The sequence below is a fragment of the Palaemon carinicauda genome, chromosome 31 (assembly GCF_036898095.1).
Source record: "Palaemon carinicauda isolate YSFRI2023 chromosome 31, ASM3689809v2, whole genome shotgun sequence".
NCBI classification, from domain to species: Eukaryota; Metazoa; Arthropoda; class Malacostraca; order Decapoda; family Palaemonidae; genus Palaemon; species Palaemon carinicauda.
In genome coordinates this window covers 80,953,577-80,966,076 of record NC_090755.1, presented here as the reverse complement: position 1 = coordinate 80,966,076, position 12,500 = coordinate 80,953,577, and the positions used below count along the sequence as shown (strand labels likewise).

Sequence of the window (12,500 nt, the reverse complement as noted above, 5' to 3'; positions counted from 1 at the left end):
TAATAAACTTTCTGATTTGATAGGAATAATGATAATAATTTTTTAGTGGATTTCAAGGAAGACTCCAAATACGACTGTTTGTGTTCATCATTGTGTTTTATATTAAGAAATATTATGTGACAAATTTCAGTGTTAATAGTAGCAAGGAAAAGTGAAATCTCATATTGGATAACTTCACAAATCATATTATTATTATTATTATTATTATGATCATGATTATTATTATGATCATGATTATTATTATTATTATTATTATTATTATTATTATTATTATTATTATTATTATTACAGTATAATAATAATAATAATAATAATAATAATAATAATAATAATAATATTGATTTAATAAATGATAATGATCGTTGTTTTATTACTATTATTATTATTATTATTATTATTATTATTATTATTATTATTATTGTTGTTATTATACTGTAATAATAATAATAATAATAATAATAATAATAATAATAAAAATTTAATAAATAATGATTGTTGTTTTTATTATTATTATTATTATTATTATTATTATCATCATCATAAGTTAAAAGCTAAACTAAACACTTGAAGTTGAGTGACAGATTTTAGTCTCTCACACTTATCTTTCCTATTATAATATGTCCTATTTTAGTGTTGAACCATAACTATGTAGAATTTCGTGCCATGAATTGAGTAATTTCATCTTTCTCACACACCCTTCATCCTATAACATGATCTCTTTCAGTGTAAAACGGCAGGGAGCAGATAGATAGATAGATAGACTTACAAATTTTCCTTTTTTTTTTTCAACCACTTTAACTTTATCAGACCTTTTAATGCAAGTTTTTTTTATTTTGCTTTTTAACCACTTCGACTTTACCAAACCCTTCAATGCAAAGTTTCCCATATTTTTAAACAATTCAACTTTACCAAAACCTGTTTTTTTAGTTTTTTAACCACTTTAATTTTACCAGACCTTTTAATGCAAGTTTTCTATTTTGCTTTTTAACCACTTCAACCTTACCAAACCCTTCAATGCGAAATTTTCAATTTGTTTTTTAACCTATTCAACTTTACCAAAACCTGTTTTTTTTTTTTTTTTAGCCAATTCAACTTTACCAAAACCTGTTTTTTAGCCAATTCAACTTTACCAAACACTTTAACTCGAATTTTCCATTTTATTTTTAACCAATTCAACTTTACCAAACCCTTCAATGCAAGTTTTTTATTTTTTATTTTTAACCACTTCGACTTTATCAGGCCTTTTGATGCAATTTTCCAATTTGCTTTTTAATTAGTTCAACTTTACCAAAACCTGTATTTAGCCAATTCAACTTTATCAAACACTTCAATACATATTTTTCAATTTTGATTTTTTAACTAATTCAACTTTACCAAAAGCTGATTTTAGCCAATTCCACTTTACCAAACCCTTCAATACAAGTTTTTCCTTTTCCTTTTGTAACCAATTCAACTTTACTAAAACCTGTTTTCAGCCAATTCAACTTTACCAAACACTTCAATTAAAAAATTCCATTTTCCTTTTTTAACCAATTACACTTTACCAAAACCTGTTTTTTTAGCCAATGCAACTTTTCCAAACACTTCAATATATTTTCATTTTCCTTTTTTAACCAATTCTACTTTACCAAAATCTGTTTGTAGTCAATTCAATTTTTCCAAACCATTCAATGCAAAATTTCCATTATATTTTTAACCAATTTTTATTTTGTTTTTTAACCAATTCATTTTACCAAACCCTTCAATGCAATTTTCTCCTTTTTTTTTTGTAACCAATTCAATTTTATCAAACCCTTTAATACAAATTTTCTAATTTTTTTTAACCAATTCAACTTCACCAAAAACTCCAATGCAAATTTTCCATTTTGTTTTCAACCAATTCAACTTTACCAAACCGTTCAATGCAAATTACACATTTTTAACCAATTTAACTTTACAATTTTTTTTTTTAAATCCCATTGGTTTTTAACACATTCGACTTTACCAAATCCATTCAATGGAAAATTTCCATTTTGTTTTTAACTAATTCAACTTTGCCAAAACCTTCAATGCAATTTTTCCATTTGGTTTTTTAACCAACTCAACTTTACCAAACCTAAATAAACGTAACCAAAACCAATTCAACTTTACCAAACTCTTCAATGCAAATTTTCCATTTTATTTTTTTACCAATTCAACTTTACCAAACTCTTCCATGGAAAATTTATATTTTGTTCAATTAACCAATTTAATTTTACCAAACTTCAATACAATTTTTCCATTTTTAACCAGTTCAACTTTACTAAATCCTTCAATTCAAATTTTCCATTTTGTTTTGTAACCAATTCAATTTTACCAGAACCAATTGAAATTTACCAAACCCTTCCATTGAAATTTTATATATTTTTTTAACCAATTTAATCTTATGAAAACCAGTTCAACTTTACCATAAACACTTATATACAAATTTTCTATTTTGTTTTTTAACCAATTTAACTTTTAAAAAAATCCTTCAACTTTACCAAACACTTCTAAGCAAATTTTCCATTTTTTAAACTTCAACTTTATCAAACACTTCAAAAAAATTTCATTGTTTTAACTGCAACTTTACCAAACGCTTTAAAGCAAATTTTCCATTTTTTGAAACTTCATCTTTACCAAACACTTCAAAGCAAATTTTCCCTGTTTTAACTAATTTAACCTTATCAAAACCAGTTCAACTTTACCAAACACTTCAAAGCAAATTTTCCATTTTTAACCAATTTAACCTCATCAAAACCAGTTCAACTTTACCAAACACTTCAAAGCAAATTTTCCATTTTTTAAACCAATTTAACCTTATCAAAGCCAGCTAAACTTTACCAAACACTTCAAAGTAAAGTTTCCCTGTTTTAACTAATTTAACCTTATCAAAGCCAGTTAAACTTTACCAAACACTTCAAAGCAAATTTTCCGTTTTAACTAATTTAACCTTATCAAAACCAGTTCAACTTTACCAAACACTTCAAAGCAAATTTTCCATTTTTAACCAATTTAATCTTATCAAAATTAGCTCAACTTTACCAAACACTTCAATTCATATTTTCCATTTTGCTTTTTAACCATTTGAACTTTACCAAAACCAGTTAAACTTTTCCAAACACTTGAAAGCAAATGTTCCTTTCTTTTTAATTTCAACTTTACCAAACATTTCAAAGCAAATTTTCCATTTCTTTTAACCACTTGAACTTTTCGATGCAACTTTTCAATTTTTTAACCACTTCAACTCTACCAAACCCTTCAATGCAGACTCGTGCCTTGGAGAATGGACCGGGCCAGAAAACCAACGCTTCATCGTTAGATATTAAGAGGGTGGGTTTATACAGAAAAAAAAAAAAGAAAAAAAAACGTACATACACTTTGGGTTGAACGTTTTTTGTCTGTGTTTTCAATTTTTTGGGTCTGTGACACAGTTTTGCTTTTTGTCCGGAATCAAAGACTTCAGTTACAGATTTGCACCAGTTTTTTGATATTTGGTCTTTTTTTTCCTCTCACGAAAGTTTCGAAATGGAAAATCGAATTTATTTTTTTTTTTATTTTTTTTTTATTTTATTTTTTTTTTTTTTTTAAAGGGGGGGATAGTTCCCTGTTCCTATTATTGGTCTGCATAATGAAAATGTCAGAGAAATGGGTTTGCCAACAGCATGACAAGTGTTATTAAAAATCTTCACATCTGAATTACATTTCTTATTCTTTTCTGTATGCTATTTGTTGCCTAATTCATAACAGTCCTGTTAGCTGTCCTGTTTTTTTGGTTTTTTTTATTTTCTTTTTTTTATTTGCTCATTTGACATTACATATAAATAGCTAATCTTCCTTTTGTTCCTTAGGTAATTTTACTGTCTTCTTTACATTCCTCACGTCTGATTTACAATTCTTATTCTTTTCTGTACTGTTTTTTTTTTTTTTTTTTTTTTTTTTTTGCTCAGTTGACATTACATAGAGATAGCCAATCTTCCTAATGTTTCTTGGGTAATTTTACATTCTTTTATACATTTATCAAGGCAACCGACCCCTTAATGTAGGGATATTGTACATTATTCATGCTATTTTTTTTTGGCCCAATTCATAACAGTACTGTTAGTGTGTGGTTTTTTTTTTTTTTTTTTTTTTTTTTTTTTTTTTTTTTTTTTTTTTTTTTTTTTTGGCTGAATTGACATTGCATTGCATATAATTAGCCAATCTTCCTTTTATTCCTTAAGTAATTTGACTTTCCTCTGTACATTTCTGCTTTCCATCTCAAAGTATACTTTTAACATTTTCATTTTGTCCCTTACTATTGTCTCAGACTATATTGGGCTTAACAGAAAAGAAAAATTATATCATATAAACACCACAAATGCCAGATTGAGTACGAAGGTGAATGATCTAAAGCTAATTACTCTGCGAATCATTAAACTACTAATTAGTGGGCCCTTTTATATAGTTTTGAGTGTTAATCTCTTAGAGATTAGGACCAATGCAATTTTAATCATTTGCAGTAAAATAGCGGTTTGTTGCAATTCCATTGGTAAATTTGTGATGAAAAGGTAGAAAATACTGTATTTTTCCCATTCAAGATAAACAAATATAAATTTTAAATGGGAAAATACAGTATTTAGTGCCTCTAATCTTCAATTTATAAATTGAATTGCAATAAATCGTTATTCTACTGCAATTTAGCAACATTGCAAGTATTGCCAAAATGTATTTTTCCCTTTTAAGATAAATGAATGAAAATTGTAAATGGGGAAAATACAGTATTTTGGGCCTGTAATAACAAATTTACGAATGCAATTGCAGTAAGTCGCTCTTTAACTGAAATTTAGCGTTAAAAAATTCATCAAATTGGTTCCATTTTAAATGCTAATAAATAAATTAGGAATTTTTATTTTAGTTTTTGTAAGTAGGATTTTTTTTTTTTTTTTTTTTTTTTTTTAACTTGAGACACTAACCAGTTTCCACGCAACTTTATTCATAACCCGAACCTGACATAATGAAAGCAAGTGAAAAGATAAACGAGTGTTATTCTGCATCCATCTTTTTTCCCGGTGATAGACTTGACTAGTATAATCATTGTTTCATATTCCAGACGAAATCATCCAATTTCATAATTTCGTTCATTAAACGAGAGATGTAAATTAGCTCATCTGTGTCTCACTGGCTTCTTACTTTTGTTTTCTTTCTTTTTTTTTATCTCCATTATTTGCTCCTCAACCCGTCGGGGTGTCTGTTCTCCACACCGGCTCCCGTCAAGGTAAAAAAACAAATTAAATTTTCCCCGATAATTACAGCTAGAGAGAGCACTGAGGCCGAGTTGGCGAGCTAGCGAGCACTGGCAGCTAGAGCTTGGATTGATGGTGAAGTGTGACATAACCCCCCCCCCCCTCCCCTCCTCGAAATTTAGGAATGCCCACCTCCTGTATTTTTAGAAATGTCCCCACCCCCATTAATATCTAGATATTTTTTCGCAGCAATTTCCCCTTGATATTATATTTATTTTCTTATAATTCTTGCTAGTCTCAAGTGTGCCCCCAAACCTCTTTATTACTATGTTTATATATATATATATATATATATATATATATATATATATATATATATATATGTGTGTGTGTGTATGTGTGTGTACAGTATATATATATATATATATATATATATATATATATATATATATATATATGTATATATATACTATATATATACACTCATATATATATATATATATATATATATATATATATATGTACAGTATATATATATATTATATATATATTATATATATACAGTATATAATATATATATATATTATATATATATATATATATATATATTATATATATATATATATATATGCTGCATATAAGCATATATATACTATATATAAATATATATATATATATATATATATATATATATATATATATATATATATATATATATATATACTGTGATCTCCCCCTGCATAAAGTTTATAGTCTCACATTTATTGCTAGTCTCAAATGCAATTTTTTGCAGTGCCCCAACCCTCTTTATTAATATTTATATATATTCTCTGTGATCTCCCCTTGCACAAATTTTATTTCCCTTTTTTATAGTCTAAAGTACATTTCTGCAGTCCTCCTCCTCCCTCCCCCCCTCCCCTTTATCAATATCTGAATATATTTTTAGTGATCTCCCATAGTATGAATCATATTTCCTTACATTTCTGTAATATTGTTACTCCTTGATCTTTCCCTATTTATGTATAGTGTAAATATATCATGCATGATTATAGATATTCATAATTTTTATTCAAGATTGAATTAAACTATGCATAAATATAAATAGTTAAAAATTATATGCATAACATATATGTATAGATATAAATAGTTAAAAATTATATGCATAACATATTTGCATAAATATAAATAGCAAAAACTTATATGCATAACATATTTGCTTAAATATAAATAGTAAAAACTTATATGCATAACATAAATGCATAAATATAAATAATAAAAACTTCACCATCAAACATTTGCACTTTTTTTTTTTTTTTCTTTTTTTAAGAAAGAATCTCCTGATGAAGTGGAATAGACTGGACTGCAATTTGGCTCTTCTTTGCATGGGACTGAAAAAGAGATTTTTTTCGTAGTTTCTAGAAGCGTTTTTGCAGTGTAGAAAGAATTTTGCATTTTTTTTTCTTTTTTTGCAGTGCTTAGAACGTTTTTGCCGTGTTTAAAAGGATATTTTTTTTTGTGCTGTGTACAATACATTTTACAGCATTTGAAGTATTTTTTTTTTTTTTTTTGCAGTGTGTAGTGGCATTTGATTTTTCCTTTTTTTCTTTTTTGATAGAAAAATATTAAGTGCCCTTTTTATGACAGGGATACCAACACTTAAGTCTGTTAGGGGTAGGTTAATTTAATAATAAGCTAATTATTAAATAAATATATTCTCATTAATAAGCTAATTATCAAATAAATATATTCTCAATAATAAGCTTGTCAAATAAATATAATCTCAATAATAAGCTAATTATCAAATAAATATATTAATAATAAGCTAATTATCAAATAAATGTATTCTCAATAATAAGCTAATTATCAAATAATTATATTCTCAATAATAAGCTATTAATCAAATAAATATATTCTCCATAATAAGCTAATTATCAAATAAATATATTCTCCATAATAAGCTAATTATCAAATAAATACATTCTCCATAATAAGCTAATTATCAAATAAATACATTCTCAATGATAAGCTAATTATCAAATAAATACATTCTCAATAATAAGCTAATTATCAAATAAATACATTCTCAATAATAAGCTAATTATCAAATAGATATATTCTCAATAATATGCTAATTATCAATTAATACATTCCCAATGATAAGCTAATTATCAAATAAATATATTTCAATAATAATTTACTTATCAAATAAATATATTCTCAATAATAGGCTAATTATCAATTAAATGTATTTTCAATAATAAGCTGATTATCAAATATATATTCTCAATAATAAGCTAATTATCAAATAAATATAATCTCAGTAATAAGCTAATTATCAAAGCAAGGTTATACTTGATGAAGTTAATATATTAATCTCAAAATTGGTCATACAATGATGAGATTTATATAAATTATTTTTAATTTTAGAAAAGTTTGTAATTTTTTGGTGATATATTTTCCCATTTTTTTCTATTTATCGATTAAAGTTACTTTTAAACTAATTACGGTAATAAACCAAAAATAAATAAATAATGTAATGAGAAAATATAAAACTTTTTTTTTTCAATAGAGTTTAATCACTAAGCAGAAGTATTGTGAAATATCATATCGTAATTAATTAAAATTGGTAAACACAAGTTTCAGTATATATGCTCCTAGAGTATATTTACAGGAACCCGGGTAAATATATTAGTAATTCTTTGATTTTTAAGATATTTTTCCTGTATATATGCTCCTAGAGTATATTTACAGGAACCCGGGTAAATATATTAGTAATTCTTTGATTTTTAAGATATTTTTCCTGTATATATGCTCCTAGAGTATATTTACAGGAACTCGGGTAAATATATTAGTAATTCTTTGATTTTTAAGATATTTTTTCTGTATATATGCTCCAAGAGTATATTTACAGGAACCCGGGTAAATATATTAGTAATTCTTTGATTTTTAAGATATTTTTCCTGTATATATGCTCCTAGAGTATATTTACAGGAACCCGGGTAAATATATTAGTAATTCTTTGATTTTTAAGATATTTTTCCTGTATATATGCTCCTAGAGTATATTTACAGGAACCCGGGTAAATATATTAGTAATTCTTTGATTTTTAAGATATTTTTCCTGTATATATGCTCCTAGAGTATATTTACAGGAACTCGGGTAAATATATTAGTAATTCTTTGATTTTTAAGATATTTTTTCTGTATATATGCTCCAAGAGTATATTTACAGGAACCCGGGTAAATATATTAGTAATTCTTTGATTTTTAAGATATTTTTCCTGTATATATGCTCCAAGAGTATATTTACAGGAACTCGGGTAAATATATTAGTAATTCTTTGATTTTAAGGATATTTAACATATAAGATAATCATAGTGAAACGTTTTCCATGAAATTTTCATATTGTAATAAAAATATTGATCTAAATTTGAGATTAACAAAAAGGCTTTAAGTCAAATTTCGTATTCTGTATAAAAACAGATTTTAAAGACAATTGAATTTTTATATTAATTTATCTATATGTTAAATTTCGTATTCTGAATAAAATCAGATTTTATAGACAATTAAATTTTGATATTAATTGATTCGTATGTTAAATTTCGTATTCTGTATAAAACAGAAGATTGAATTTTGATATCAATTATCCGTATGTTAAATTTCGTATTCTGTATAAAACAGAAAATTGAATTTTTATATTAATTTATCCGTATGTCAAATTTCGTAATTTGTATAAAACAGAAAATTGAATTTTGATATCAATTATCCTTATGTTAAATTTCGTATTCTGTATAAAACAGAAAATTGAATTTTGATATTAATTTATCCTTATGTTAAATTTCGTATTCTGTATAAAACAGAAAATTGAATTTTGATATTAATTTATCCTTATGTTAAATTTCGTATTCTGTATAAAACAGAAAATTGAATTTTGATATTAATTTATCCTTATGTTAAATTTCGTATTCTGTATAAAACAGAAAATTGAATTTTGATATCAATTATCCTTATGTTAAATTTCGTATTCTGTATAAAACAGAAAATTGAATTTTGATATTAATTTATCCTTATGTTAAATTTCGTATTCTGCATAAAACAGAAGATTGAATTTGGATATTAATTTATCCTTATGTTAAATTTCGTATTCTGTATAAAACAGAAAATTTAATTTTTATATTAATTTATCCGTATGTCAAATTTCGTAATTTGTATAAAACAGAAAATTGAATTTTGATATCAATTATCCGTATGTTAAATATCGTATTCTGTATAAAACAGAAAATTGAATTTTGATATTAATTTATCCGTATGTTAAATTTCGTATTCTGTATAAAACAGAAAATTGAATTTTAATATTAATTTATCCTTATGTTAAATTTCGTATTCTGTATAAAACCGAAAATTGAATTTTTATATTAATTTATCCTTATGTTAAATTTCGTATTCTGTATAAAACAGAAAATTGAATTTTTATATTAATTTATCCTTATGTTAAATTTCGTATTCTGTATAAAACAGAAAATTGAATTTTGATATCAATTATCCTTATGTTAAATTTCGTATTCTGTATAAAACAGAAAATTGAATTTTGATATTAATTATCCTTATGTTAAATTTCGTATTCTGTATAAAACAGAAAATTGAATTTTGATATTAATTTATCCTTATGTTAAATTTCGTATTCTGTATAAAACAGAAAATTGAATTTTTATATTAATTTATCCGTATGTCAAATTTCGTAATTTGTATAAAACAGAAAATTGAATTTTGATATCAATTATCCGTATGTTAAATATCGTATTCTGTATAAAACAGAAAATTGAATTTTGATATTAATTTATCCGTATGTTAAATTTCGTATTCTGTATAAAACAGAAAATTTAATTTTGATATTAATTTATCCTTATGTTAAATTTCGTATTCTGTATAAAACAGAAAATTGAATTTTGATATTAATTTATCCTTATGTTAAATTTCGTATTCTGTATAAAACAGAAAATTGAATTTTGATATTAATTTATCCGTATGTTAAATTTCGTATTCTGTATAAAACAGAAAATTGAATTTTGATATCAATTATCCTTATGTTAAATTTCGTATTCTGTATAAAACAGAAAATTTAATTTTGATATTAATTTATCCGTATGTCAAATTTCGTGTTCTGTATAAAACAGAAAATAGAATTTTTTATATTAATTTACCCGTATGTTAAATTTCGTATTCTGTATAAAACAGAAAATTTAATTTTGATATTTATCCGTATGTCAGATTTCGTATCTTGTATAAAAACAGAAAATGTAATTTTGATAATTTATCCGTATGTCAAATTTCGTATTCTGTATAAAAACAGAAAATTTTATTTTGAAATTAATTTATCCGTATGTTAAATTTCGTATTTTGTATAAAATAGATAATTTAATTTTGACTTTAATTTATCCGTATGTTAAATTTCGTATCTTGTATAAAACAGAAAATTTAATTTTGATATTAATTTACCCGTATGTTAAATTTCGTATTCTGTATAAAACAGTAAAATAAGTTTTAATATTATTTTATCCGTATGTTAAATTTCGTATTCGGTATAAAACGGATTTCATATACAATTTGAGATTAATTTATCCGTATGTCAAATTTCGTATACTGTATAAAACAGAAAATAGAATTTTGATATTAATTCATTCGTATGTTAAATTTCGTATTCTGTATAAAACAGTAAAAATTAAATTTTGATATTAATTTATTTATTTTTTTTTCATAAAACGTAAATTGAAATATATGGAGTCAATATTAAGATTCAATATTATTTATCCTACAGTTATTAAGATAAATAACTAATTTAAGAATTGCTTAATATCAGTTAATTTACCCAATTTAATTCTATATAATTATAATTGAAAAAATATAAAACTATAAATAAAATTTAATTCACAAAATACATTAGTTTAGAGCCTATAACTAAAACTTCATAATAACTTATTCAATTTTATAAAAAAAAAAAAATTCTTGCTTCTAGAGTTCCACTATGCTTATAGTATTAAAATGTGTAGTGGTTTTTTTAATTAAACCAAATTTCATAACTTATTTAATTTTATAAAAAAAAAAAGTTTTTTTTTCCTGCTTTTAGAGTTCCACTATGCTTATAGTATTAAAATATGTAGCCTTTTTTTTTAATTAAACCAAATTATAAAGCTGTATACTGAATAGACACTTTAATCAAAATATCTAAAATGGATATTTTAATCAAAATATTTTTTTCTCAAAATACTAAAAGGTGAAATTCATTAAAATTACTAAAATGGAAAATCTTGAAAATATTCATGTGTGAAATTTTATATTAAATTCCCCATTCCAAATTAATTTAAGTAATAATTCAAATATACTTTTAATCTCGAAATATCACTTTCACATAACATATGTAACTTAGTTACCAGTTTTAACATTCCAAAATATTTTTCACATTTTAACATTCCAATACATTTTCCCATTTTAACATTCCAAAACATTTTCCCATTTTAACATTCCTAGACATTTTCCCATTTTAACATTCCAAAATATTTTCCCATTTTAACATTCCTAGACATTTTCCCATTTTAACATTCCTAGACATTTTCCCTTTTTAACATTCCTTGACATTTTCCCATTCAAACATTCCAAAACATATTCCCATTTTAACATTCCTAGACATTTTCTCATTTTAACATTCAAAAACTTTTTCCCATTTTAACATTCCTAGACATTTTCTCATTTTAACATTCCAAAATATTTTCTCATTTTAACATTCCTAGACATTTTCCCATTTTAACATTCCAAAAAATTTTCCCACTTTAACATTCCTAGACATTTTCCCATTTTAACATTCCAAAACATTTCCACATTTTAACATCCTATACATTTTCCCCCTTTTAACATTCCAAAACATTTTCCCATTTTAACATTCCAAAACTTTCTCATTTTAACATTCCTAGACATTTTCCCATTTTAACATTCCTAGACATTTTCTCATTCTAACATTCCAAAACATTTTCCCATTTTAACATGCCAAAACATTTTCCCATGTTAACATGCCAAAACATTTTCCCATGTTAACATTCCAAAACATTTTCCCATGTTAACATTCCAAAACATTTTTCCATGTTAACATTCCAAAACCTTTTCCCATGTTAACATTCCAAAACATTTTCCCATGTTAACATTCCAAAACATTTCCCATGTTAACATTCCAAAACCTTTTCCCATTTTAACATTCCAAAACATACACCCGGTGCCAATTTAAGTAATA

At 24.4% G+C, this 12,500-nt stretch overlaps 1 protein-coding gene across 1 annotated transcript in view; it reads left to right on the top strand.

Annotated features, from left to right (window-relative positions):
* Nucleotides 1-12,500, top strand: part of synr (sayonara) — a 105,778-nt gene that overhangs the window by 79,005 nt on the left and 14,273 nt on the right. The window lies entirely within an intron of this gene.